General features: G+C 37.2%; 1 long non-coding RNA gene across 1 annotated transcript; it reads left to right on the forward strand.

Moving 5' to 3' along the window:
* Positions 1-2,537: 2,537 nt before the first annotated feature.
* LOC105481719 (uncharacterized) lies at positions 2,538-17,544 on the forward strand. The gene is made up of 3 exons (XR_987144.3): positions 2,538-2,696; positions 7,696-7,932; positions 15,343-17,544. It is a non-coding gene; the product is annotated as an uncharacterized lncRNA (long non-coding RNA).
* Positions 17,545-27,432: the final 9,888 nt, after the last annotated feature.

The raw sequence follows: 27,432 nt of genomic DNA on the forward strand, positions 1-27,432 counted from the left end.
AGGAAAAATTTGAGGAAGGAGAATGTAAATAGGTAAAGGGTAAAATGTAACCATGACCATAATAAGTCTGTGGGAATTTCAGGTAACTGACTATGGTATACTGAATAACAGTCCCCAAAAGATGCCCATATCCTAATTCCACAACCTGTGAATTTTACCTTATATAGCAAAATAGACTTGATAGATGTGCTTAAGGATCATGAGATGGGTACAGTATCCTGGGTTATCCAGATGATCCTAATAATATAATCACAAGGATCATTTAAAAGGAAATAGGAGATCAGAGTGAGTAGTAGATGTGATGACAAAAGCTTAAGATTGGAGTATGGTGAGGAAGGGGCCACTATCTGAGGAATGCGGGCAGCCCCTAGAAGCTAGAAAAGGCAAGGAAATGGGTTTCCCCTGAGCCTCTAGAAGAAACAGACACCTTAGTGTTACTGATTTTGAACTTCTGACTTTCAGAACTGTAAGAAAATATATTTGCATTGGTTTAAGCCATTAAGTTTGTGGTAATTTGTTATAGCAGCCACAGAAAATGCACACACCCATCAATCTGCCTAGAAAACACAAAGTTGGTCCAGAAAAATAGAGATAAAATCATACAGGTAAGACTAAGAAAGACTGGTAAAGAAAAAAACATTGAACCAACTAGAACACAAAGAAAAAACTAGCATTATGGCATGCAAGTTGGCACTAGGCACAGTCCTTGGTACTTCACCAATGTTTTCTCCATCTAATCCATATACCAAGCTCCATGGAGGTTCACATCTCCATTTCACAAATGAGAATGTAGCGGTTCTGAGAGGTTAAGTAACCTAATATTCACGTGACTAATATGTGGAGGATTCAAGATTTGAACTCAAGTCTGTCTCAACACGTCAAGATGAGGTAGAAAACAAGAATACTATGCCTAACAGTGTGATATAAATATTTAATACATAAAATGATTTCCTATGCACCATTTTGACTAATCATTACAATAATCCTGTAAGGAAGGCAGGGTAGGTATTTTTCGTTATCTTTCGTGGATAAATAAACCAAGGTTAAAGTTAATGCGTTGTTCAAAGTCACAGAGCTATAAAGTGGCAGAGCCCAGTGCCGCTGACATGAAGTAAGGAGGTGAAGGGAAGCGGATCAGTTCGCACTTCCCGCAGGGATCACATGGGAGCTGGAAGATTCTTGTTTTTTTGTTTGTTTGTTTTTATTTATTATACTTTATGTTCTGGGATACATGTGCCATGGTGGTTTGCTGCACCTATCAACCCATCATCTAGGTTTTAAGCCGCTCATGCATTAGGTATTTGTCCTAATGCTCTCTCTCCCTTTGCCCCCAACCCCCTACATGCCCCACTATAGGATGTTCCCCTCACTGCGTCCAAGGGTCCTCATTGTTCAACTCCCACTTATGAGCGAGAACATGTGGTGTTTGGTTTTCTGCTCCTGGGTTAGTTTGCTGAGAATGATGGTTTCCAGCTCATCCATGTCCCTGCAAAAGACATGAACTCATTCTTTTTTATGGCTGCATAGTATTCCATGGTGTATATGTTCCACATTTTCTTTATCCAGTCTATCATTGATGAGCTTGTGGGTTGGTTCTATGTCTTTGCTATTGTGAATAGTGCTGCAGTAAAGATGTGTGCATGTGTCTTCATAGTGGAATGATTTATAATCCTTGTTTTTAAGATAACTAGTTAATGTATCTTCCAAGTATAAGGTGATGGCAATTCTTTAAAAGAAGAATTGATAGGACTTGGTGACAAATCATAGTACAAATTGATTATGGAGAAGAGAACAAAAAGATTTCTTGGCAGGTATATAAACACGGTGTCTATTTTAAATACATTTAAAGTATTGATCCTAGTCTCACATGTAATAAGAGATGCCTCACAAATATCTGTTAAACTGAAATGTCCATTAAGAAATTGTAGGACCAAAACTTGGGAGAAAGAGACAGACATCTTTGACCTATATTTTTAAGGACAGTAACAATAAAAATGAAAGTTAATGTTGTAAGAATCGATGAACTTTCTGAGAGAGAGTAGCTACAGAGAAGACAGTCTGCCTCACAAGACAGCACAATTCTCCTGGGTTTAAAACTCCTGTGTGGGCTGGGCATGTTGACTCACGCCTGTAATCCCAGCACTTTGAGAGGCCAAGGTAGGTGGATCACCTGAGTTCAGGAGTTCAAGACTAGCCTGGCCAACATGGTGAAATCCCATCTCTACCCAAAACACAAAATTAGCCAGGCATGGTGGTGGGCGCCTGTAATCCCAGCTACTTGGGAGCCTGAGAAGGAGAATTGCTTGAACCCGGGAGGCAGAGGTTGCAGTGAGGCGAGATTGCCCCACTGCACTCCAGCCTTGGTGACAGAGTGAGACTCCATCTCAAAAAAAAGAAAAGAAAAGAAAAGAAAAAACCATAAAACTCCTGTGCATTCAAGAGACCCCTATTAAAATGCAAAGCATCTAGTGAGCTAACAAAGGTTCAAACAGTACCAGCCAACACTTCAGAGACACTGTTTTTTACTGAAATAGGCCACCTAACAATGTCAAGGCAGCGAAAGAAGCTTCTGGGCAGTAAGTGTGTGAATGATGAAAGGAAGATGAATGGGAGGTAGGAAGGTGGGAAAAACAGACTGAAGTAGTTTCTCATTTCTACCTAGGACCAGTCTTGCTCTTAAGTATAATGAATACCAGGTAATCTTATCAACATTTCTATGATAACTACTAGCCTAGTTTATTTTAGTCAACACTCAACTCTGCTTAGAATGTCAACTATATTTTTAAGAAGCAATGAATTCTTTTGCAATTTGAAATGTATAGATAGGTTAACATGCTAGTATTTTGGAATGTAGACATTGGCCTGGCCTTGAGAATAAGAGCATTTTCCATTTTCCAGATGTTTAGCCCGTGTCCCCTGCTGTGTGTTGGCATGTGTCACAACCCTGCAGCATGTGAGTGAGTGGTGACCACACTCATTTACAGGAGTCCAGACTCTGACTGGATGATGGTCTGAGGTTGCATGACTGGTAGTCATGGACTTGGGACAGATCTATCTGATTTCAAAGTCTCCATCATACTGTCTTCAACAGTGTGGCTATTTTTGTGTTTGAAATAAGTTGGAATTCACAGAAATAAATAAGAGACTGCAATACATTTCTAAACCTTCCAGCAGCTGCTATCCAGCCTAGCATATCATAGGTACCTGTTTTGTCTTATAGAATTGAATAGGTAAACTTCTGACTGATTTTAAGCCTGTCCTGACTCTTTTGTGATAACAAGCTACCCAAAATGGTTTAGTTAAATGAAACTTTAACACAAATCCTCATCTGGAAAAATGTACAAAGTTAACGATTCAACAGTAATCGTTATTGAAGTAATTTATAAGAAAATATTGCCTGATAGGTTATCTAACAAGAGAGAGGCTCAACACCTCTTTGGTGGGCTACATGCCAGGCGTGGTGACTCATGCCTGTAATCCCAGCACTTTGGGAGGCCAAGGCAGGCGGATCACCTGAGGTCAGGAGTTTGAGACCAGCCTGACGAGCACGGAGAAACTCTGTCTCTGCTAAAACTATAAAATTAGTCAGGCATGGTGGCACATGCCTGTAATCCCAGCTACTTGGGAGGATTAGGCAGGAGAATCGCTTGAACCTGGGAGGTGGAGGTTATAGTGAGCCGACATGGTGCCATTGCACTCCAGCCTGGGCAACAAGAGCGAAATTCCATCTCAAAAAATAAAGAATATGGTTATTATTATTTAGTATTTGTACAGTCCAAAAATACATATGTATTTGGTAAGAACAAAATATTTGCTCAATGCTCCACACTGTTCCAGCCTAAACTAGGAAAACAAAATATATTAGGACCAAGATACAATACCCAAGGGGGTAGTCGAATGTCAGAGGTGTAGGACTAATTATTATTTATTTATTTTTCTGGCTCTGCTGTGGGAACCTTGGTCTTGACTCCTCTGAGTCCCAGAATCACAATCTTCAGGAAGAGATTCCAGCCACACCTCTTGTCCTAATCCCTAATCTTAGCTCAGGAAACCAATAAGCTTCAAATGTACATACCAGGATGTTTTCCTAACCCTCAGCAAGGACTCAACCATGAGAGTGTTGTTCACAAGGAGGGCCACGTCCCTCCTATGTTCTTTTTCTGGCTTAATACATCTGCCAAGGTGTCAATATATTCCCAGGATGAGCTTATTCTTGAGAACTAAATATGTTCTTCATTTTAACGTAAAGTTAGAATTCTCTATTCATGAATCAAAAAAAGAGACGTGAAGTTATCAGCCATGCTCAGATGACCAAGGGAACTGGGAAGGGTATTATAAACAAAACAAAAGGGAAAAAAACTATTTTAAGGAATCACAACAGTAGAAAAAGTGCCTTGCTTTTTTCTCAGAAGGTAACATTTCTCAAGCAGAAAAAAAATAATAGTCACTATACCTCCCAAAAAGAACATTTAAAATCTTGCTAGCAATAAAAGAAGTCACTATGTCTCCTATTAGTTTATAAACCATAAAATAGACTTTATGTCTGAAGCCTGAAAAACAGAATAAAAGCTATATTTCAACATTAGTCTTGCATTTGTTAAAAGAGGCAATACTTTTAAAATAATGAACCACTGGCATTTAAGTGTTTCTACAATGTTCTAAAAATGTACTCTGAATATTTTAGAGGAAAAGATGATTGGTAGGGCTACACCTTCTAATGCAAAACATATGTGCTTTTAAAATAAACTTGGATTTTAAATTTTTAAAATTTTATTTCTGTCTTGTCTAGATTTAGCTTTATGAGTAATTTCACTTTTGCAATATTAACTCTTCTTTTTGAAACCAGTTTGTCAACTGCTTTCGAGTTTTTAAAAATGCAACTAAAATTTTAAGCTTAAAACCTCAAATCTGTAAAATTCAGTGATTTTTTTTTTACAACTCAGAAATGTGGCCTAGTATGATATTCACTCTTTAAATTCCTAACTTTAGAAAAATATTCTGTAATGTAGTCCTATATACCACCACACACATACACTCATATACACATGCATATATATCTCCAATTTCTATTTTATTATATAGTGTGTATACATATGTAAACACATATATAAACATATTTTTTCTGACAAATCTCTTTAATAATGCCCTAGAAATAAAATCAAATAATAGATTTATTGATCAGTGATACAAATAGTTCCAATGAAAAGAAATTACTCCAAATAATTTTTCCCATTTGCATTACTGATATGTAAATTTGATATTTACCTTTATATGAACAAGAAATCTAATTCTGGCCAGGTGATTATCAACCTGGTAATAAATCAAAATTACACACATGGAAGAGGGAGAGATATTACAAACCATGTTCAAAGCCAATTATAGTATAATAAACCTTTCTATATGTTGGCAACCAGCTTATATTTTGATCAAGATTTTGCTTAACAGATCTTTTGAAATACCACTTTTCATTATGTTTTAACATTCTCTCTCTGTGCATGTATGTGTGTGTGTATATATATATACACTATTATATATAGTATATAATAGTATGTATATGTGTGTACGTGTATATGTACATACACACATACACATATACACACACATACTCTTTTAACTAAGATCTCAGTGAATAAAGAAGTTGACAGCTAATTTGTTAGTTAATTACTTAGGAAAAGAGATGTAGAGCAGTAAACACAAACTTCTATTTTTTCAGTTATTAGGAGTCATGTTTGAAACAGAGACAGAAATTAATATTTGATTTAAACATATTGATGTTATAGTCTCAAAATAAATAAAAAATTTCAAGAGGCTCAGTTTATCATTTAAAGTGTGTGATAATTTTTAGTAGAGACCCAAATGCTGTTGTGTATTGATAAAGAAAAAGAAATATATGTTAATATAATAATAACAGATTTTCATTTTCTCCTATGGTGACAGAAAAATCTAAAGTGACTTTTCCCTGTCACTTTGAATAATAAACTAATCCTGGAATGTTGGAGGGAGAATTTAGCACAACATGTTAAGGAAATGCAGATGGAACTGATGTTTTATTAGATGTGCTAAAAATATCTTTATGCTAGGAACTCCTTTCTTATCAAACACCACGGGGGGCCAGTTTCTCATCCCATGAACACCAGTGTGCTTTGTGGTAAACAGCCTGTTCCCTTTATATTTAAAACTTGTATTGTGCTTTATCTGGAAACCTGAACAAAAAGTGTTGCTAAATTAGGAGATACATGGCATCTTCTCTCGTTGACATAGAGACCATGACTGTGATAAATATGGGCTAATATATTTTGAAGAAAAACAAATAGTCACAGGGGAAAAGTTTATACTCTCCTGGAGGAGAAAGGAAATAATTTCTAAACTTAAATATTTTGTGGGATAAACAATCACAAGTCTTACCAAAGGTGATCTAGTAAGAACACTTTTTTTTTCCTTGTGCAAAGAATATTATAATCCTTATTTAACCTGAAAGGAAACTTTAGTTTTACCTTATAAAATAAGATAGAAATCTCTAGGGCAGGACACTGGCTGCCTCATCAGTTATTATAAATTTTGTAAGAAATGACTCTCAAACTGTAGAGCATGAAATTAAGCAAAAACATTCTGCATATAAGAAGAGCATTCTTAGACCTTGCCCTTAAAGCAGATCTGTTATCATTCTAGATTTATCAGTGATGAAATTGGACACACTCGATTTTCATCCCACTGCTAATATTTGCAGTCAGCATGTATAGACTTTCTGAGTGCAGTTTTCAACTCCTGGCATAACAGTATCCTTCTTCCAAACTATTCCATAAATCACAGAAAAATATCTCCTCATTTATTTGGGATGAGTTTTAATTCAGAAACAATTCATGGCAATATTCTAAGAGATTGACTGAATTTGGTTTCCCAACTGAAAAAGGAATCAACTATTTATTATTATTTAATGAAGCTTTGAAGAAGGAAGTCAATTATTCTTCAGTGCAGGTCAGTATTTCTTTTGAAATATTAGAAATTGAAGAATAGTAACAATACCTTAATCTTATCAGACACCATTATTCTATGTACTTCTCGTTATTAACTCCTCAAAGTGCCATAATAACAAGATAAAGTAGGTACCATGAGTATCACCATTTAACAGATGAGGAAAATGAAGCAACCTGACCAACATTACATGAAGAACTCTGTGGAAAAGTCAGCTTTTGAAACCAAACGGTTAGGCTCAAACATCTATTCTCACAACCACTGTGCTAGTACATCTATGGCCGTTTCAAAGGCAATTGCTTATTTTCCTACCTTGTTGATGACATAATATTTTTGCTGTAAAGCAATGGTTGCTCATTTTATTTTTCAAAACGTTTTAGTGGAGTGCAAAGCCTGTGTTCCTCTTCTTTTTATGACTCTGTGTTTCTTTTTTTCAATTGGATGTGATTTTTAAAATAATAAACGTTTTTTACACTCCAAAAAGAATATGGAGTGAACTAGTGGGATCATACATAAATATTTGCATGATTTTCAATTTTTATATGGCAGTTATCTTACTTTTATAATAAGATTTTGCAGGTTGTAAGCTCAGAATTTCATGCTGAAAAATGAGAAAAATCCAAGTTCTTGTCATTTCCAATCATCACAATTTGTTTCTTTCTGTTTATAACAGTCACTCCTGTACTGACATGAGTTTTGGATAATATTTTTATTTATTTCAAGCGATGTACAAAGGGGACTCCTGCATTTTCCCTGTTCCCTGAAGAGATTAAGAACTTCTGAGTGGAGACAAACAGGAAAAAATATTGTTGTGGAACTTTGCCTAGGCTTGATGAGAAGGAGGAAAGAGCTCTTAGAGCTAAAACTAATCAGTAACTGTGGTTTCTCCAAACATGGAAGAATTTTCCATCAACAGTCACAATGGGGGAGTGTCTAGTTGGACCATGATGGAAGGTGGATGTGAGTAAAATCGGATTATTTATTTATTATTTAAATGTAGAGACTTGACTTTAGTAGCATTTTGGGTGCTATAGGTATACATAATTCGGTGATCTAAATTAAAGTATTATCCAATAAAAGTTATACTTATTATTGTCATCCCTTCTACTGAAAATTCAAAAGAGAAAAAGAAAAGGAGAGGGGAATATGTTTGTGCTCTAATATTATGATTGTAAGAAACTGTTCCAAATATTTCCAGTAGATAGACTATTATCTAGTTTTTCTGATGTTTGTGCTGTTTAAATTCAGCAGAAAATAGCCTTTGCAAGTATATAAATAGACAATGACATTTCAGGCATAATAGGCATGCCTAGTAGTGGCTTTTGTTTTGTTTTGTTTTTCTCTGAAAATAATCTTCTATAGTTACTTTATGTAGCTACTACGAAACAGAAGATCCTCCATTTACCCCACTGGATAAATTTGAAAAGATCCCATTCCACCATCCTCTTTCATCCCTACCTTTCCCAAACTGTAGATGGCAGTTTTGTCATCATACCACCTGAATTAACCTATTAGAGAGAATAGAGAGCCTTAAATGTACATGTTTTATCACAGTTGTGCACACCCATTGTTGTGATGTTCTGCTCATGTTCTTCTGAGTTTCCTTAGTGATCTGGGGAGTTTGGATGATGTAGCTGCAATGACAGAAAAGGACACTGTCCATTGTGGCCTTAAACAGACATAATCCATTCCCTGTGGCAGAACCTTATCATTCAGTCTGGACTGGAATCCAGTTGGCACTCATCGTCCCCCTGTCCTGCCTTGGCAGGGATTGCAGTACACTAGTGATGACCCAGAAGCCACACTGAGGGGAGTAGTGCTAATTCGACTCTCATGGACACCCATCTGTGGTGTATCATTGGTGTTTGGTGGCTTTTGGAAATTCCAATATATAGCACAGTCGTTTCTGTTCCTAAGAGGAGGAGACTCTTCAACTTAGCAAGAGTATAATGAAAAAGTGGGAGTTAGCAACCATTAAAGTTGTGATAGCTTCTGTTGGGCACCTAGAAACAAAGTCTAAAGATGAGAAAAGATCAATAAGCCCTGTGGTAGAATCATATGAAAACCTTACTTTGGGATATTTTTGTGCTTTTTAATGATTTCTGACTTTTAAATTTACTTTTCCAAAGCTACCATTCTTTCTCAGGCTCCAAACCACACTGAGAAGCAAGATTTAGGGGCACTGACCATGCATCTGATAAGTCATTACTTCAGGAAACATGTACTAAGCCCTTTTATGTGACAGGCACTGGAGTAAGGAAAATGGGCAAACAGCACTTGCTTCAAGGAGAGAACAGCAACATGTCAGAAAGCCAAATTGAATTAAAGAGAGAAAATTAAATTTCTCATTTACCAGCTGCGACAATAACCTACAAATAAATTTACTGATCAATAAGGGATGTACTTTCAGGTAAGTTTTCAAACCCAGCAAGCAGTAGAACACTAACCAATACTGAAATAAAGCCAAAGGCTAACTGCAGAGCCACCAATTTTATTTTCTAATCAGATAATATTTCAGGGTTGTAGCCTTCTCGAAAACCTTTAAACATTAGCCTAATACTTAAATATATGCTTTGCCTGGGAGTTAATACTAGGCATGAATAAAATTACTTTTTATAGGAAAAAAAATGACAGGTAACAAACATATATTTATGGTATATAATTTATATACACATACATTCTGAATATGTATACAATGTGTTTGTGCATATATACACTTTCCTTAGAATTCCTTAGTAATTATGAATATGGTAATTGTTACCGTGAGTGTCAGAGAGGTATCTAATAGGCTGATTCCAAATGAGTGTGACTAGACTAAAATTTCAGGGGCTCTGGGAAATACTATCTTTTAATCAAGCATTCTTTGTGAATATGCAGATAGTTTCTGATGTTCAACAAAATAAAATTATCTTTAAGAGATTTTAAAATATAAAAACATGTTTTACAATACTTAGACTTACACACTCGAGCTTAAAATGCTGCACACTTTCAGAAAGTGCCACAATCCCAATTTCCGAAGTTGATCTGTGTCTGGGAGAACGCCACTCCTTTTCACACGATGTGCAGGGGGAGGAAGGGGAGCAGCAGGACACTGATCAAAGTGCAACACACGTACGCTCATTTCCTTTCCGCCCAGCGTTGGGTACCACTTTGGGGTGTGCAGATCCAGGTGAGGCACCACTCCATCCCAGGTCTGATGGATACCCAGCCCCAACGGTCACCACCTCCTGCCCACCTGCCCTGGAAATGCCCCAAAAGGGCTGTGAAGGCCTTCTAAAAATGGGTTGAGCATTTTGTCCTGAAGCAGTAGGAGGCAGGAAATTCCTTGCTACCACACTGGGATTCATGCGGATCAGATCCAAACCTCCCTGGATGAGCACCCGAATCTGAGGGTTTGTGCCCTGGAGCATCCCAGAGAGCCTTGAACTCTAGCAGTGACCTCCACAGTGTATCAGTGTGCCAGCTGTCATTGTGTGGTCTCCCAGTAGCTTTCAGCACAATTTTCTCACAATAGCATAGAGCCTGAAACTCATGAAACTGGGCAACAATTAAAGCTCACCCTGAAGAACTAAGGTGGCACAGGGGCCAGTGCTAGTGGCTGCACAGAGCGACATCTCTGCGTTCCTCTCTCAGCTCATCTTCCCAAGGAAGAGAGATCCTGGTATCTCTCCACAAAGAACAGTTTCCATTCCTATCTGATGTGGTAACATTTGTTCCACACTTAGCATTTCAAATCTAAATTGCTCAGTCCCATATAAGATATCCTTGATTGACAGGAAGACTCAGATGTACTGTTAGCTGAAGCTCAGCCAGGAGCCACAGATTTCGAGGCCAGACTACAGGAACTCAATCCCAGGACTCTTATATACCATCCCAGAAGAACTCTGGAAGGACTTGGAGAACACAAATGACTTCTGCAGGTGTACCACAACAATGCCTCTTACTTTATGTGTTAGCTCTTATCTCAGTGTCAACTTGATAACAATGGTAATAAAGGAAGTAAACACTTAGCTGGTATTTACTAGGTGCCAGGCCATTGTAAAAGTTTATTTCTTTGGTTTATTGAATTCTCATGTACAAGATGACAGGTACATTTTCTACCATACCCACTTTACAAGTAAGAAAACTGAGGCCCATTTCTCAAAATGTTTTGGAGAAAACAGTGCTCAGAGAATATGGATTCCTCTGAACAACTAAAGCAGATGCAGCCTCTTTTTAGAAGTTTTCTGAAGATCCTTATTCACTGGGCAAGACATACCACATCCTCTTGTGTACCACCCCAAATTTTAAGAGCTTTTCCCAAAAGTCTATTTTTTCAGGTCACAATGTTCTTTATTGTTCCTAGAGTTTATATTATAGCAGCAGCAGTGAAAGGATTGTCCTCTGGTTCATTCCCAAAATCCCAAACGAAAAGCACAACTTTTTTGTTCTGACGTCATAAAGTGCCCCAGAAGGGCACTTTACATGTCATAAAATGCCTCTGAAGTGCCCCAGGCTCTCATTTCCTTTATACCCCCGCCCACGCCAGCCAAATTTAAACTGTTGTCTCAGCCTTATAATTTTATTTAACATTCTATTATAGTATTTTACTATTGCAAGAGAGTAATGTTGTTTTATAAATATTTATTAATAATCTGTGCTGAGCCAGACAATTAGACAACACAAGGAACGCGAACCAGACAGGTAAACGTTCACATACTCCCAAAGTTTTTTCATCTGGTGGGAGACTCAGACATTTAACAGATAATACAGCACACAAATGTGCTAGGAAAGGAGTAGTAGCAACCACGGGGAAAAGACATGTTTACAAAGATGATTTCTACGTTGAAACAATAGAGTTGGCGAGAATATTGTCAGGTGAGGAGGCTAAGATGTGGAGGCTGGAGGTAAGAGCTGGGTGGAAGGACGAAGCACTTAGGCAAGCAGAACATCATGTTCAGGGTCAGGAAAGTAGAGCATGAAGCACAGGTGAGGAAAGCAGCACCATCTGGCTGAAGATAGAATTCATTCAAGAAATGAGATTGGAGAGGAAAGCAGGAGTGTATAACAAGGATGGTAAGCCACTTTAGGGAGCTGGCACTTTATCCTTGGGGCAATGTGGAATCACTGAATGATTTTAGGCAGAGAGTGATGGGATTTGAGTTATATGTTAGAAAGATCACTGTCTGAAATAATGCAATCAATTCAAAGAGAATATTCTAAAGTCAGAGACCTGTTTGAAAGGCTACTAGAGTTGTGCAGGCCATTTTTGCAAGGACCTAAACAAGGATTGTGGGCGTATGAATAGAGAGAGAAGTGGTTGCTTCCCAGAGCTATTTAGGAAATAGCCTCTTTGGGAAATTGTGATCAGCGGTATATTGGGCAACAGGGTCTGTTGCTGAATGCCGTTAACGAAAGTAGGGGCACAGGAGGAGAGCAAGTTGGGAGGAAGATAAAAATCAATGAGTTCATACTAGGTATTTCAATTTTTAGCTGGAGTATCCAATTGCAGATGTCAAGTTAAAAGAAAATATATATGCATACCTAGAGTTCAAGATATGATCTGAGATGGATTTATAGTTTAGGAGTCAATAGCAGATTTAAACTGTAACCCATAGGAGAATATATGATTGTTTAAAGAAAATACAGAGAGTAAGAAAACTAAGAAGACCCAATAAAGGCCCCCTCCCACTCATTATCTCCTGTATATTCATTCATTTATCTCATATTTATTGAGTGCAATTATTAGGTGAGTTGCTATGGAAGGAAAGCAATATATTCTATAAGAGAAACTGAGAACCAGAGAGGCTAAATAGCTTAAAAAGTATGTGTAAAAACTGGGACTAGTTCTCTTTCCTAGTTGAAAGATATTTCTATTACATCCATTTACTTCTAGTTTAAATTAGACGTGCTTTTCAGAACTAGTGGAAGTTCAAAATCCTCACTTCTCAATTCCTTGCCCTTTCACTCCTGTATTTTCATCGTTCTTACATTTGCTTTAATATCGTGAATTTGCCACTGTCAGTAGGCAGCATAATGCTCCTGAGATAATATATGTTATGGACACATATCCTAAATCAAACTATCCTTTATTCCTAACAGTCTACTTTGTTTACAAAAATTCAATGGTATCCTTTATACAAATAAACAGAGAAGTTTGTTTATAGTTCTTCTAGAAAACAAAAGGATCCATACTTCCTACAGCAGCCTTGTAAATAAATAATGGAGCTGGGTTTGTCTCAGTTCCCATCCCACTGCTTCCAGATAAATTCCTCCTGGTGACCTAAACAGGCCCTTTCTTCTGTGGCCCCAGTGTGGAGAAGATCACTTGCTGCATTTATGTTTATGGCTCCTACTCCTCAAAAACCCATTACATCAAGACAACACAGATCACACTGTATTCCAAGCTCCTACTTTCTTGCTTGAGTTTAATTTAGCACCAGTTTGGTGTGTTATGATTCTGTAAGAAGTTTTAATAGTATCTCTTTATTTGCTACAAGTTTAAACACAATATTAACAAGTTATTTTCTTTCACACTATCCTTCATTTCGCTCAATTGTTCCAGTTTATTATTATTGTCCCTTGGGAAGTAATTGTGCTATTTCTGTTCCTACTCCTTAATATGACTTCTGTAATTATTCTGATTATTATTCAGCATAATTCTGGGTTTCCTAATTAGTCACATCTCTTCAATTTGTCATCCTGTATTGTTATTGTTTAACTCCTCTAGAATAAAGACTGCCTTATTTTGTGTACGTAACATCTAGCACTGTGCCCAGCCAGCATACAAGAGGCATGCAATAAATTATTATTTTGTGCCTTATTTTGTGTGCCTAGCATCTAGCACTGTGCCCAGCATACAAGAGGAATGCAATAAATGATTATTCAGTAAAGAAATGCATGAAGGAATGGGTGAAGACACTGCTTGATCATTATGATTTGGCTAGATTATCTTTGGATCAATGTTATTCAAAATTCAAAAAATACTCATACTTAGAGGTATAATGGCAATAAATTAAATCACTTGGCTAAATTAAAATAACTTTAAAAATCATAAAATTTATAGGAATAAATATAGTGAAAGATGTATGAGACAGCTACAAAGAAAACTATAAAATGTACTGACAGAAATTGAGAAAGATTTAAATAATGAGATATACCATGTTCATGAATTGGAAGGTTCAATATTTTAACAATATCAGTTCTTCCTAAATTAACTTATAAATTTGATGTAATCCTCCCAACCAAAATTCCAGAAGGTATTTCTATGGAAATTAATAAGCTAATTTTAAAACGGTTTGAAAATGCAAAAGACCAAGAATAGCCCTGGACAAAGATTACTGTTAATACAAGAAGTCAAGCCAGTCACATATGAAGCTATTATATTTAAGAAAGTTTGCTATAGACTCAAGGATAAAAATATAGATCAGTGAAAAATAAGCGCGCATTCAGAAACTGACCATTATTAGAACTCTCACCTGATTTATGACAAAAGTGACACTGCAGTGCAGCAAGGAAGGATGGCCTTTTTACATAAATGATTTGGGGTCAGCTGAATTTTACATGGAAAAAGTGAATCATGACCCCTTCCCAAGCCTCACACAATACACAAAAATCAGTTGTAGATGTACAGGAGATCTAAATGTAAAAGTAAAATAATAAAGCTGTTGTTAAAAAAGTAAAAAACCTTCGTAACTTAAAACTAAGCAAAGGTTACTTAAATAAGGTTAAAAATGTACTAGCCATAAAAGAAAAAGTTATAAATTAAACTTCCCTGTTAAAATCACTTATATTAATCAGAACATGACTAAGGATTGAAAAGGAAATAAATCAACTAGCAGAAGATGTTTGCTAGGTATCTATTCAACAAAGAATATTTTATTTCCAGGATTATGAGAACTTCCACAAATCAATCAGAAAATGGCAGACAATTAAATTTTTTTTATTAGCCAAGAGTTTTGGACAGACATTTTACAAATGAGGATATCCAAGCCACTAATAAATATGTGAAAGATATTCAGTTTCAGTAATCATCAAAGAAATGCTAATTAAATCATAGTGATATGCCATGTACATACACACCAGAATGGCTAAAATGAGAAAGACAATGCCATATTTAGCAACATTATGAAGTAACTGGAACCCTAGACAATGACAGTTTTCCAGATTGATTGAACTGATTTGCATTTCCAACAACAATGCAAATCAGTTCAACCAATCTGGAAAACTCTCAGTGTCTATTAAACCCGAATGTACTGAAATGCAGTGACCTAGCATTTATTACTTAAGAATATAAACCACAGAAAGGCCATTACAGATTGAATTGTGTCCTACCAAAATTCATATGTTGAAATCCTAACCACTAATCTGACTGTATTTATTTGGTGGCAGAGGCCTGAAGAAGGTCATCAGGATTAAATGAAGTAAAAAGGATAGAGCCATAATTCAATAAGAATGATGTAATTATAAGAAGAGAAAGAGACACCAGGGCACAGAGGCAAGATGGTATGAGGACACAATGGGAAAGTGGCATCTGCAACTAAGGAGAGAGGCTTCTGGATAAACCAAATTTGCTGACCTCTTAACCTTGGACATCCAGACTCCAGAACAGTGAAAAAATTAACTTCTGTTGTTTAAACTACACAGTCTTTGCAACTTTGTTATGGCAGCCCTAGTAGACTGTCAGAAATGCGTTCAGATGTTCACAAAAATAAACGTACAGAATGTTCCTAGCAACATTCTTGCATTTGGTTATTCTGAGAATAACCAAAGCGTAAAAACAGTCCAGATGCCCATCAAGTGTAGATCATATAAATATGTTTATTTATTCCAAACAATGTAATTTGGCAATGAAAACTAACAGATTACAGCTAGGCACAGCAACATGAATAAATCACAAATACAATGTTGAACCAAAGAGCCTAAGTACAGATTAGTATGTATTGAATGATTCTATTCATATAAAGTTATGATGAATCAGCCAGAATGAATCTGCGGTGTTAGAAATCAGGAACCAGGAGACTGGTTACCCTTGGGGGTCAGTAACAAAAAGGGAGTGAAAAGGGGCTTTCTGAGATGTTGCTAATATCCTGATTCTCAATTTCCGTGAATGCTGGTTATGTGCATATGTGTCTTTTGTGAAAAGTCACAGCACCATCACTTATGCAGCTTTTTGTATGTATATTAAACTTCAATAACAACAAGCAAGTGATAGATCTGGGACTAAAACCCAGGTTTTGAGGCTCCAAATCTCTTGACTTCTCATTACATTGTTTAAATGGTTTTATATTCCAATTATATCAGGTAGTTTTAGATATGTGTATCTAATCCTTTCCCATCATCGAGACCAACAACTCTTGTCTTAAAGATCTAGAACTTTTGCCATGACTAAATAGCTCCCAGTAATAAGGTTCTCTTTACTGAGCTACCCCTTCCTTTTCTTTTCAGAACATTTTTTATTCTCTTTAATTCAGAGAGTTGGTGGCTTCCATATTTATTGTTTTCTCCCATGAAGCTTAGAAGCTGGCAGGGTTTTTCTGCTCAGAAAATGCCCTGCATGCTTACACTGACTGGAAATTTCCCATGCTGAGTCATGCTGGGAATATGGAAAAGCCCCTGGCTTTGAAAGTTCCCAGAAACTATTTAATCTTCAGTTCATCAAACGCACCCAGATTCTAATTATGGCAAGACGCAGTACATGGATTTTCACTTCTTACTTTTAACTCATAGCTTTTCATTTAAATCTCCCAAGTATTTACTCTTTCACCTAATTTTTTTAAATCTAACCTCTTTTTTTCCGCATGATGAAATCAACTGAGACGTGTTTCTGAAGTGTGGCACAAGCCATAGGAAGGGCCCTCAATTCCATGGATTTTCTATTTATTAATTTAAAATTAATTAAACCTACAAAGTATTCATGTTAAAGACTTTAATATATTTTCATTCCTTATCAACAGTTCTAATTGACATTTTTGTCCATTTCTAGGTGTACATTATCTTATGATAAAATAACTTTATTTTACCATGAAATAAATATAATTGAAGAAAGAAACATAACCAAAACTCTTGGAGAGTAAAAAATATATACAGGTCATTTTTACCCCTTCTCTGCTATTATAACACCTCCCATTATCAGTTCTATAAAAGAACAATTCCAAACCTCAGAGTGTGCTGAGTCAGTTTATCTGCTTCTCTGCCACTTTCTTACAGTATTTTTTGGACAACAATCATATCCACCTCTCTGTCACACTAGCAGGAAAGATATTTATTTCCACATATCCCCTCCAGTTTTCTGCACATCTAGCTTCCTGTTCCCCTCTCCAAAAGCTGCTGCTAGCAGTCACATTTTTTTTCTGCTGATCAAAGAAGAAAAGCAAAATCCATCTCTCCTTCTCTCTCTCTCTCCCTCCTTAAATCTCTTTTTCCCACTTAACTTTTGGAAAAACAATTGCACAAGAAATTAGAAAACCCCAAACATATAATATGTTCAAATTTCAACAAAATTTATAAAAGATACATCTTTTTATTTGTGCCTCAGGATGCACAGAAAATAATGGATTTTCATATCGAAAAAATGAATTTCAATGTTTCAAGAAAAAAAATGTAGCTGGACCAAGCCTTATCAAGCCATGGATGTGATCCCTTTACTCTTGACAATCAAGGACTCTAATCAAGGTCTTTTACTTCTAACTCATCCTAAAATACATTTCAGCTCATAGTTCCAAAATTCAGCCTCTTGAACCACTTTTCCTACACTTAAACCTCATTCCCTATCTCATTTTTCATGACTTTCTTTGCTGTAAAGCTCATGGATTAAATTACCATATTGCTTCCCCTTACAATTTATATCAACAGGTATTCGTTTTCTTAATGAATCATCAACTATTTATCAAGAGCCTATCATGTACCAGACATTGTTTTAGGTGCTGGGGCTACAGATATGAACAAGACAATTAATAAGAAGTTGCACTAATAAATATATAACACAATACCAAAAAGTAATGTAACTACCAACAACGACCTATATGAAAAGGAAATTACGATAATCCCATTTACGATAGCCTCGAAAATAGTAAAATACTTTGGAATACATCTAACCATGGAGGTGGAAAATTTGTACACTGAAAACTATAAAACATTGATTAAAGAAGTTAAGGCAGGCACAAATAAATAGAAAGACATCCTGTGTTCATGGATTGGATGAATCACTATTGTTAAAACATCCATATGACTCAATAATCTATAGATTCAATGAAACCCCTGTCAAAATCTCAAAGATTGTTTATTACAGAAGTAGTAAAAAAAAAAAAGCTCTAAAATTCATATGGAACTCCAAAAGACTCCAAACATCCAAATAAATCTTGAGCAAAAAGAACAAAGCTGGAGGCATCACACTTCCTGATTTCAATATGTATTACAAAGCTGCTGTAACCAAAACAGTATGGCACTGGCATAAAAATACAGACCAATGAAATAAAACAGAGACCCCAGAAATAAGCCCACATATGTATAGTCAACTGATTTTCTACAGAGTGCCAAGAATATACAAGGGGGAAAGGGTAGTCTTTCAATAAATGGAGTTGGCAAAACTGGATATCCATCTGCAGAAGAATGAAATGGGATGCTTATCTTTCACCATACACAAAAATTAACCAAAATCAATTACAGATGTGATGTAAAATTTAGTACCATAAAACACCTAGAAGAAAATGTAAGGGAAAAACTTCTCAACATGGGTTTTGACAAATATTATTTCTTAAATAGGGCACCAAAAGAACAGGCAACAATAGCAAAAATAGTAGTGGGACTGTAACGAATTTTTTAAACTTCTACATAGCAAAGAAAATAATCAACAGAGTGAAAAGGCAAACTATGGAATGGTAAAAGATATTTGCAAACCATATATCTGATCCAAACTATATAAAGAATTTCTGCAACTTGAGAGCAAAAGTAAGTAATTTGATTAGAACATTGGAAAAGAAATCAAGTAGACATATCCCACAAAAGGACATACAAATGCCAACAGATAATATAAAAACATGCTCACTATCATTAATCACCAGGGAAATGCAAATTGAAACCACAAACAGGTATCAACTCACATTGGTTAGAATGGCTGTTGTCCAGAAAACAAAAGATAACAAGTGTTGGTGAGGTTGTGGAGAAATTAGAATCCTCGTATACTGTTAATAGGAATGCAAAATTGTACTGCTGCTATGGAAAACAGTATGGCAATTTCTCAAAAAACTAAAAATAGAATTACCATATGATCCAGCAGTCCAACTTCTGGAGATACATATAGATAGATAGATAGATAGATAGATAGATAGATAGATAGATAGATAGATAGATAGATAGATATAGATATAGATATGTATGTGTTTATATATATCAACTGAAATCAGGATCTTGAAGACATATCTGCCCTGTCATGTTCACTGCAGCATTAGTCACAATAACCAAGATATGGAAACAACCCAAACGTCCATCACAGATGAATGGGTAAAGAAAAGGTGGCATATATATACAATAGAATATCATTTAGCCTTTAAAAAGAAGGAGATCCTTTTGGGAGTCTGAGGCAGGCAGATCACCTGAGGTCAGGAGTTTGAGACCAGCCTGACCAATATGGTGAAACCCCATCTCCACTAAAAATACAAAAATTAGCCAGGCTTGGTGGTGGGCACCTGTAATCCCAGCTATTTGGGAGGCTGAGGCAGGAGAATCGCTTGAACCTGGGAGGTAGAGGTTGCAGTGAGCCAAGATCATGCCGTTGCACTCCAGCTTGGGTGACAAGAGTGAGACTCCATCTCAAAAAATAAAATTACATTACATTAAAAGATAAAATGAAATAAAATGAAGGAGATCTTACCATTTATGATAACATGGGTGGATCTGTAATACATTATGGTAAGTGGGATAAGTAAGTCACAGAATGACAAATACTCATATTCCTCTTATATATGAGATACCTAAATAGTCAAAGGTACTGAAGTAGGCAATAAAATGATAGTTACCAGGGAATGGGTGGGAGGGTGAAATAGGAAGTTGTTGTTCAATGTGTATACATTTACAGTTAAACAACATGAGTGAGTTCCAGAAATCTGCTGAACAACCCAGTGACTATAGTTAACAATAAGATTTTGTGAACTTAAAAATTTAAGAGACAAGATCTCATGTGAAGTGTTGTTACCACAAAAACAAAACAAAGGGACACAAGGAAAATTTGGAAGTAATGGATAAGTTTATCACCTGGCTTGTAGTGATGATGACATGAATATATACATTTGCCCAAACCCACCAAACTGTGTACATTAATTATGTGCAGTTTTTTTGTATACTAGCTCTACCTCAATAAAGCTGAGGGGTAAAGTGATGTTACTGTAAACAAATAATTTGGCCTCGTGACAGGTGGAGAACCTATTTTAGAGAGTGTACTAGGGAAGACTTCTCCAAGGAGAAGACTTGGGAAGGAAGTGAGGACCCTACTAAAGTGAGAGATCAGCACAGGCAGACAACTTGGATAGATCATTTAAGTCTGGGAGAGGTGGGAATGGGGTAAGAGGTTCAGCAAGAGGAAGTCTGCGAGAAAAGGTTCAGCATGGCATGTTTCAGGATCTGCAAAGAGTCTGGTATAGTTGGACGGGAGTGGGGGCAGGGTAAGAAAGGAAGTTGGAGAGCTTACCAGAGCCGATCATTTAGGGCCTTGTAGGCAATGGCAATGAGTTAGAAATGTATTTGGCGTTTTTCTTCTAAATTATATTTGGAAATATATATGAACTTTATTCAGTTACTGGGAGACACTGGAAAGTCTTGAGCAGGGGAACGACTTGAATTGACTTAGAATTGCATTTGGTCTTGCTGGCTGAGATGTGGAGAATTGACTATAGGTGTAGCAAGAGTGCAGGGAGAAAACTCAGGACATCCTCTGTCTCTCCTGGTTATGCAGACTTGGACATTTCTCAGATATGGCACAAACATTCCATCTTAGCAGTTCACTCTCTGCCTTTTCCTCATCTATCTTGCCTAACTCAAACCTAAGACTCTGCCACCTTTCTGCTGCATCAACCTAAGCTGATCCCTGCTAATGGACAGCAATCCATACACCCACAGCTGACTTACATTTATTTATTGGAGTCCATTTCAGGGAGGAGACCACCCCTCATATTGTCTTATGCCCAATTTCTGCCTCCAAAGAAAGAAGAAGTAAAAACTAAAAGGCAGAAATGAAATCCACAGGCAGACAGCCTGGCGCCACACCCTGGGCCTGGTAGTTAAAGATCGATCCCTGACCTAACCGGTTATGTTATCTGTAGATTCCAGACATTGTATGGAAAAGCACTGTGAAAATTCCTGTCCTGTTCTGTTCCAATCTGATTACCAGTACATGCAGCCTCCAGTCACATACCCCCTGCTTGCTCAATCGATCACAACCCTCTCACACTGACCCCCTTAGAGTTGTGAGCCCTTAAAAGGGACAGGAATTGCTCTCTCGGAGAGCTCAGCTCTTGAGACGAGAGTCTTGCCGATGCTCCTGGCCAAATAAACCTCTTCCTTCTTTAACTCGGTGTCTGAGGAGTTTTGTCTGTGGCTTGTCCTGCTACATTTCTTGGTTCCCTGACTGGGAAGTGAGGTGATTGGCGGATGGTCACAGCAGCTCCTTAGGTGACTTAAACCTGCCCTGTGGAACATTCCTGATAGGAACTCTGGCCAGCCTGAGCAACACAGATCCTGAGAGTGCTCCTGGATAGGCATTTGCCCTGGTGGGACGCCTTACCAGAGCATTGTGTGGCAGGCCCCCGTAGAGGATCAATGCAGTGGCTGAACACTGGGAAGGAACTGGTATTTGGAATCTGTACATCTGAAACTTGGTAAGACTAGTCTTCAGAACTTGCCTACTCCATTTGAGTGGAAGCATGGCCTGATCACCCACAGCGTGCATTTATTGGCACTTTGGTTTTGGTTTTGGTTTTGACTTAGTTTGAATTGCTTGACAGGACTGGTCTTGGGAACTTGCCTACTCCATTTGAGTGGAAGCATGACCCCATCACCCACAGCGTGCCCATACTGGCACTTTGGTTTTTGTTTTTGACTTGACTTGGATTGCTTGATACTTTGGTTTTGGTTTTGTCCTGGCTTGAATTTCTGGATACTCTGATTTTGGTTTTGATTTTGGTTTGGTGTAAACTGTAAAAGTGTGTGTATGCCCTTTTCACCCGTTCTTTGTTTTGTGGTGTGCATGTGATGTGAGTGTGGTGTTTTGTCTCGAAGAAGCATGGGTCAGGCACAAATAAGCCCACCCTACTAGGAACTACGTTGAAAAATTTCAAAAAGGGATTTAAGCGAGACTATGACACCAGGAAAGCTTAGAACTTTATATAAAATAGACTGGCCAGCATTGGAGGTAGGTTGGCCATCAGAAGGAAGCCTGGACAGGTCCCTTGTTTCAAAGGTATAGCACAAGGTAACCTGTAAATCCAGGGCACCCAGACCAGTTCCTGTACATAGATGCTTGGTTACCACTGGTTTTAGATCCCTCCACAGCGGTTGAGAGAACTGCAGCATAAGCGGCTGGCAGAGGCAGAGAAAGAGAGAGAGAGAGAGACAGAGAGGAGAGAGGCAGACAGAGAAGAGAGAGGGGCAGAGAGGAGAGAGAGGGAGAGAGACAAAGAAGAGAAAGAGAGAGATATAAAAGTAGTTAAGAAAAAAATGTATCTATTCCTTTAAAAGCCAAGGTAAATTTAAAACCTATAATTGATAATTGATGGTATTCTCCATAACCCTATAACACTCCAATACCACTTTGTTGTCAGTGTAAACAAGGGAGTATCCTGAAAGCATTGAGGCCTTCCTATCAAAAATCCTTAACCCGCAGATGGCCCAAATGCGTTCAATCTGTAGTGGCAAATGCTTTGCTAACACAAAAAAAGTAAAATAGTAATAATAATAATAATAATAATGATAATAACTTTTAAAGGAAACCTCATTGTGAGCACACCTCACTGGTTCAGTTCAGAAATATCCTAAATCATAAAAGCAAAAAAGTAGCTTACTAACTCAAAAATCTTACAGTATGGGGCTATTCTGTTAGAAAAAAACAAAAGCCATCTATACCAATTCTAAGTTAATTTGGACAAAACAACATCTTGTTAATAGCAAAGGATAATTAAAATTCCAAACTTACAAGGTTTTCAGCAAAACTAAAGTATGCTAAAAGTTAACAGTGTAACATGTTTTATGGTAACTTCTATTCTTGTGGCCTTAGTCTACTCCACAGACATAAAAGAAGTTCACTTTGGAAAAGAATGGTTATCATCGTAAAAAAAAAAAAAAGGAAAAAAGGGGGGGTGGAATTTATGTAAAAAGGGTATTATATGGCAAATTCTTGTCCTGAAATAAGTTAGCTGGTTGTTTAAAAAAAGAAATATTTGTAATAAGTCAGAAAATTGAAGCATGTCAAAGAATTGCCTGTGAAAGTCATGAAAAAAAAAAGGTTATTAAAGGAAATTCATGCAAGAAATGTTGTATAATTTAAAAGTAATTAGGCTTCCTAAATGTAAAACTATTAAAGAAACAGTTTATGTGCAAGGTATATAAAAAAAGTAAAATATACTTTCAATAGAAGAATTATAAGGAGGCATAAGAATGTAAAGTTTTACCTACATTAAAAGGTTAAAAATATGTATATTTTGTTTTAAAGGTTGAATCAAGTTTTAAAATGTTAATTGAAAACAAAATTCTGTGTGTAAACATTGGCTAAAATTAAAGAGGTATCATCCAGTTTTTCTGTAAATTGGACATTAAAATAAAAGCATAACAGATTTTTCTTAAAGTACCAACCGGCTCTTTAGCAAAAATTATAAAAGGTTAAAAAGAGTCTATAAAATTCTACCTTATAGTCAAATATTAAAAATTAGATAAATATGTCTACAAAGTTTTATTAAAATTAAGTTTAACATTAATAACACACTAATATAAAGGTAAAATTTAACTTATCTGGTATAAAAATCATACAGGGAGCATTGTTAAATGTAAAATGGTATTTGACTTTCTTTGGTTTAAAAACTAATAAAAATAGGTGCTAAAGGAAATTTCTCAGTAAAAAGACACTAAGGACAATAAAGTCCACTGCCAAGGTTCCCATGTTTAAAACAAAAGGTCAATTTCTTAAAAATTATATACTTGGTTTATCTTTCACTTTCCTTTCTCTCAAAAACTAAAAGTCATTTAGCACATGTACCACCCTTAGAATTTCCGGTAAATCAGCACCAGCCTGAAGATCATGTTCTCATCAAAAGGTGGAAAGAAGAAAACCTCGAGCCAGCCTGAGAAAGACCCTACCTTGTGCTGCTAACCACCAAGGCTGCTGTTCATACAGCAAAAAAGGATGGTCTCATCACACCCGAGTCAAGAAAGCGCCACCTCCTCCAGAGTTGTGGGCCATAGTCCCAGGGGAAAATCCTACCAAACTAAAGCTAAGAAAAATTTAACTCTTTTCACGTATTCTATTACTCTTTCTTCTTTCCTTTTTCTATTGCTGACCATCTAGTTATTAACATAACCAAGGCAATTTTGCCTCAAACTATTGCATTTAATGCTTGCTTTGTTATACCCTGTGGAGACTTGCCAAGTCAAAGACAGCTTTCTACTTCAGAAAAGTATTTCTGTCCCTCCTGACTCTCCTTAGACTGGGCATTAGTAAACTAGGACCATTTAATCCGGGGAGATTTCAAAACAGACCCCAGTGCCAACCAGGAGCCTCACCCCCCAATGTAGAGCTTTTATGCCGTAGTTGGTCCAACATTCTGTGGACCACTAAAGAGCAAGGATGGACTGCCCCAACAGGTTTTTGTAATTTCCTAAAATCATACATTCATTTTACTAGAGGATCATAGAAGTTAAAGACTTAAAACAAAGTTTAGCAATTAAGACAGGATACCAAGATGCAAATGCCTGGTTAAAATGGATCAAATATTCCATCTGCACGTTAAACAAAAGCAATTGTTATGCTTGTGCACATGGTAGGCCAGAGGCCCAGATTGTCCCCTTTCCACTAAGGTGGTCCTCCAGTTGACCAGGCATAGGCTGCATGGTAGCTCTTTTCCAGGATTCTACAGCCTGGAGTAATAACTCATACCAAGCTCTCTCTGCTATATCCTGAAGTCCAGCACCCTGCAGGTCAGCCACTGAGGGCCATCCAGCTTCCGTCTCCCAACACTAAGTTCACTTCATGTCTCTCGTGACAGGGAGGAAACTTAGCATTCCTTGGAGACCTGAAGGGATGCAATGAGCTTAAGAATTTTCAAGAGCTTATCAATCAGTCGACCCTTGTTCATCCCTGAGCGGATGTGTGGTGGTATTGTGGTGGACCTTTACTGGGCACTCTGCTGAATAACTAGAGTGGCATTTGTGCTTTAGTTCATTTGGCTATCTCTCTCACCCTGGTATTTCATCAACCAGAGTGAGAAAAAATAAGACATCGTCAAGCGAGAGAAGCCCCTTATGGGTCTTTCAACTCTCACATCTATTTAGATGCAACCGGAGCCCCATAAATTTAAAGCTTGAAATCAAATAGCTACAGGATTTAAGTCAATATTTTAGTGGGTGACAGTTAATAAAAATATAGATTAGATAAACTACATCTATTACAACCAACAGCAACAAGCTTTTCATGAGTTTAAAAAAAAAAAAAAAAAAAAACTCATGTTGACCCCAGCCCTGGGGCTACCTGACCTGACAAAACCCTTTACACCCTATGTATCAGAAAGAAAAAAAAAATGCAGTTGGAGTTTTAACCCAGACTGTAGGGCCCTCGCCAAGGCCAGTGGCCTATCTCTCAAAACAACTAGATGGGGTTTCCAAAGGCTGGCCCCCATGTCTAAGGGCCCTGGCAGCAATGGCCCTGTTAGCACAAGAAGCAGATAAGCTAACTCTTGGGCAAAACCTAAACATAAAGTCCCCCCATGCTGTGGTGACTTTAATAAATACCAAAGGACATCATTAACTAACAAATGATAGACTAACTAGTTACCAATGTGTGCTCTGTGAAAATCCCCACATAACCATTGAAGTTTACAACACCCTAAACCCTGCCACCTTGCTCCTGGTATCAGAGAGCCCAGTTAAATATAACTGTGTAGAGGTATTGGACTCAGTTTATTCTAGTGGGCCCAACCAACCTCTGAGACCATCCTGAAACATCAGTAGACTGAGAGCTGTACATGGACTGGAGCAGCTTCACCAACCCCTGCAAAGTGACTCCGAAGAAGACAACAAGCCCTGCTCCAGTCACACCCGGAAGCTGACTGGTCCATGCATGGCTGAAGCATGAGAAAATTCATTGTGAGACTCATTTTCCTTAAAATTTGTACTTGTACAGTAAGGACTTCCATTGACCTTCCTCAGACTGAGGGCTGTTCCCAGTGTATACATCAAGTCACTGAGATAGGACAAAAAGTCACTACGGTCCTATTATTTTACAGTTATTATAAGTGTACTGGAACTCTAAAAAAAAATTATTTATATAACGTTATTCTATACAAGGTATATAGCCCAGGAAATGACCAACGTGATGTGTGTTATGACCCATCTGAGCCTCCCATGACCACAGTTTTTAAAATAAAATTAAGAACTGAAGACTAGTGAGGGCTCATAAACAATACGAGTAAAGTGTTAGCCAAAAAATAAATAAATAAGTAAGAAGAAGAAAGATAGTAAATAGCCCCCTGAGAGAATCACACAATATTATAGGCCTACTACTTAGCCACAAGATGGTGCGTAAGGATACCGGACCCCCATTTACATGATCAACCAAATCATACAGTTACAAGCTATCTTAGAAATAATCACTAAGAGGACTGGCAGAGCCTTTGACTATTCTGGCCTGGCAAGAAACTAAGATGAGAAATGCTATCTATCAAAATAGGTTGACTCTCAACTACTTGCTAGCAGCTAAGGAGAAGTCTGTGGAAAATTTAACCTTACTAATTGCTGCCTGTACGTAGATGATCAGGGGCAAGTAATCAAACATATAGTTAAAGACATGACGAAACTGGCACATATGCCTGTACAAGTGTGGCACGGATTTGACCCTGAAGCCATGTTTAATAATGGTTCCCAGTGCTAGAAAGATTTAAAACTCTTATAATAAAAATTATAATAGAAATAGGAACCTGCTTGCTGATCCCTTATTTACTACCTGTACTCATTCAAATGGTAAAAGGTTTCATCGCTGCTCTAGTTCGCCAGAATGCTTCAGCACACATGTACTACATGAATCACTACTGATCTGTCATGAAAGAAGACATAGATAGTGAAGATGAAAGTGATAACTCCCACTAATAAAATGAGTGAGAGTCTCAAAGTGAGGGGAATAAAGGAGGAGACCACCCCTCATATTGTCTTATGCCCAATTTCTGCCTCCAAAGAAAGAAGAAGTAAAAACTAAAAGATGGAAATGAAATCCACAGGCAGACAGCCCGG

The sequence above is a fragment of the Macaca nemestrina genome, chromosome 16 (genome assembly GCF_043159975.1).
Source record: "Macaca nemestrina isolate mMacNem1 chromosome 16, mMacNem.hap1, whole genome shotgun sequence".
Lineage (NCBI taxonomy): Eukaryota > Metazoa > Chordata > Mammalia > Primates > Cercopithecidae > Macaca > Macaca nemestrina.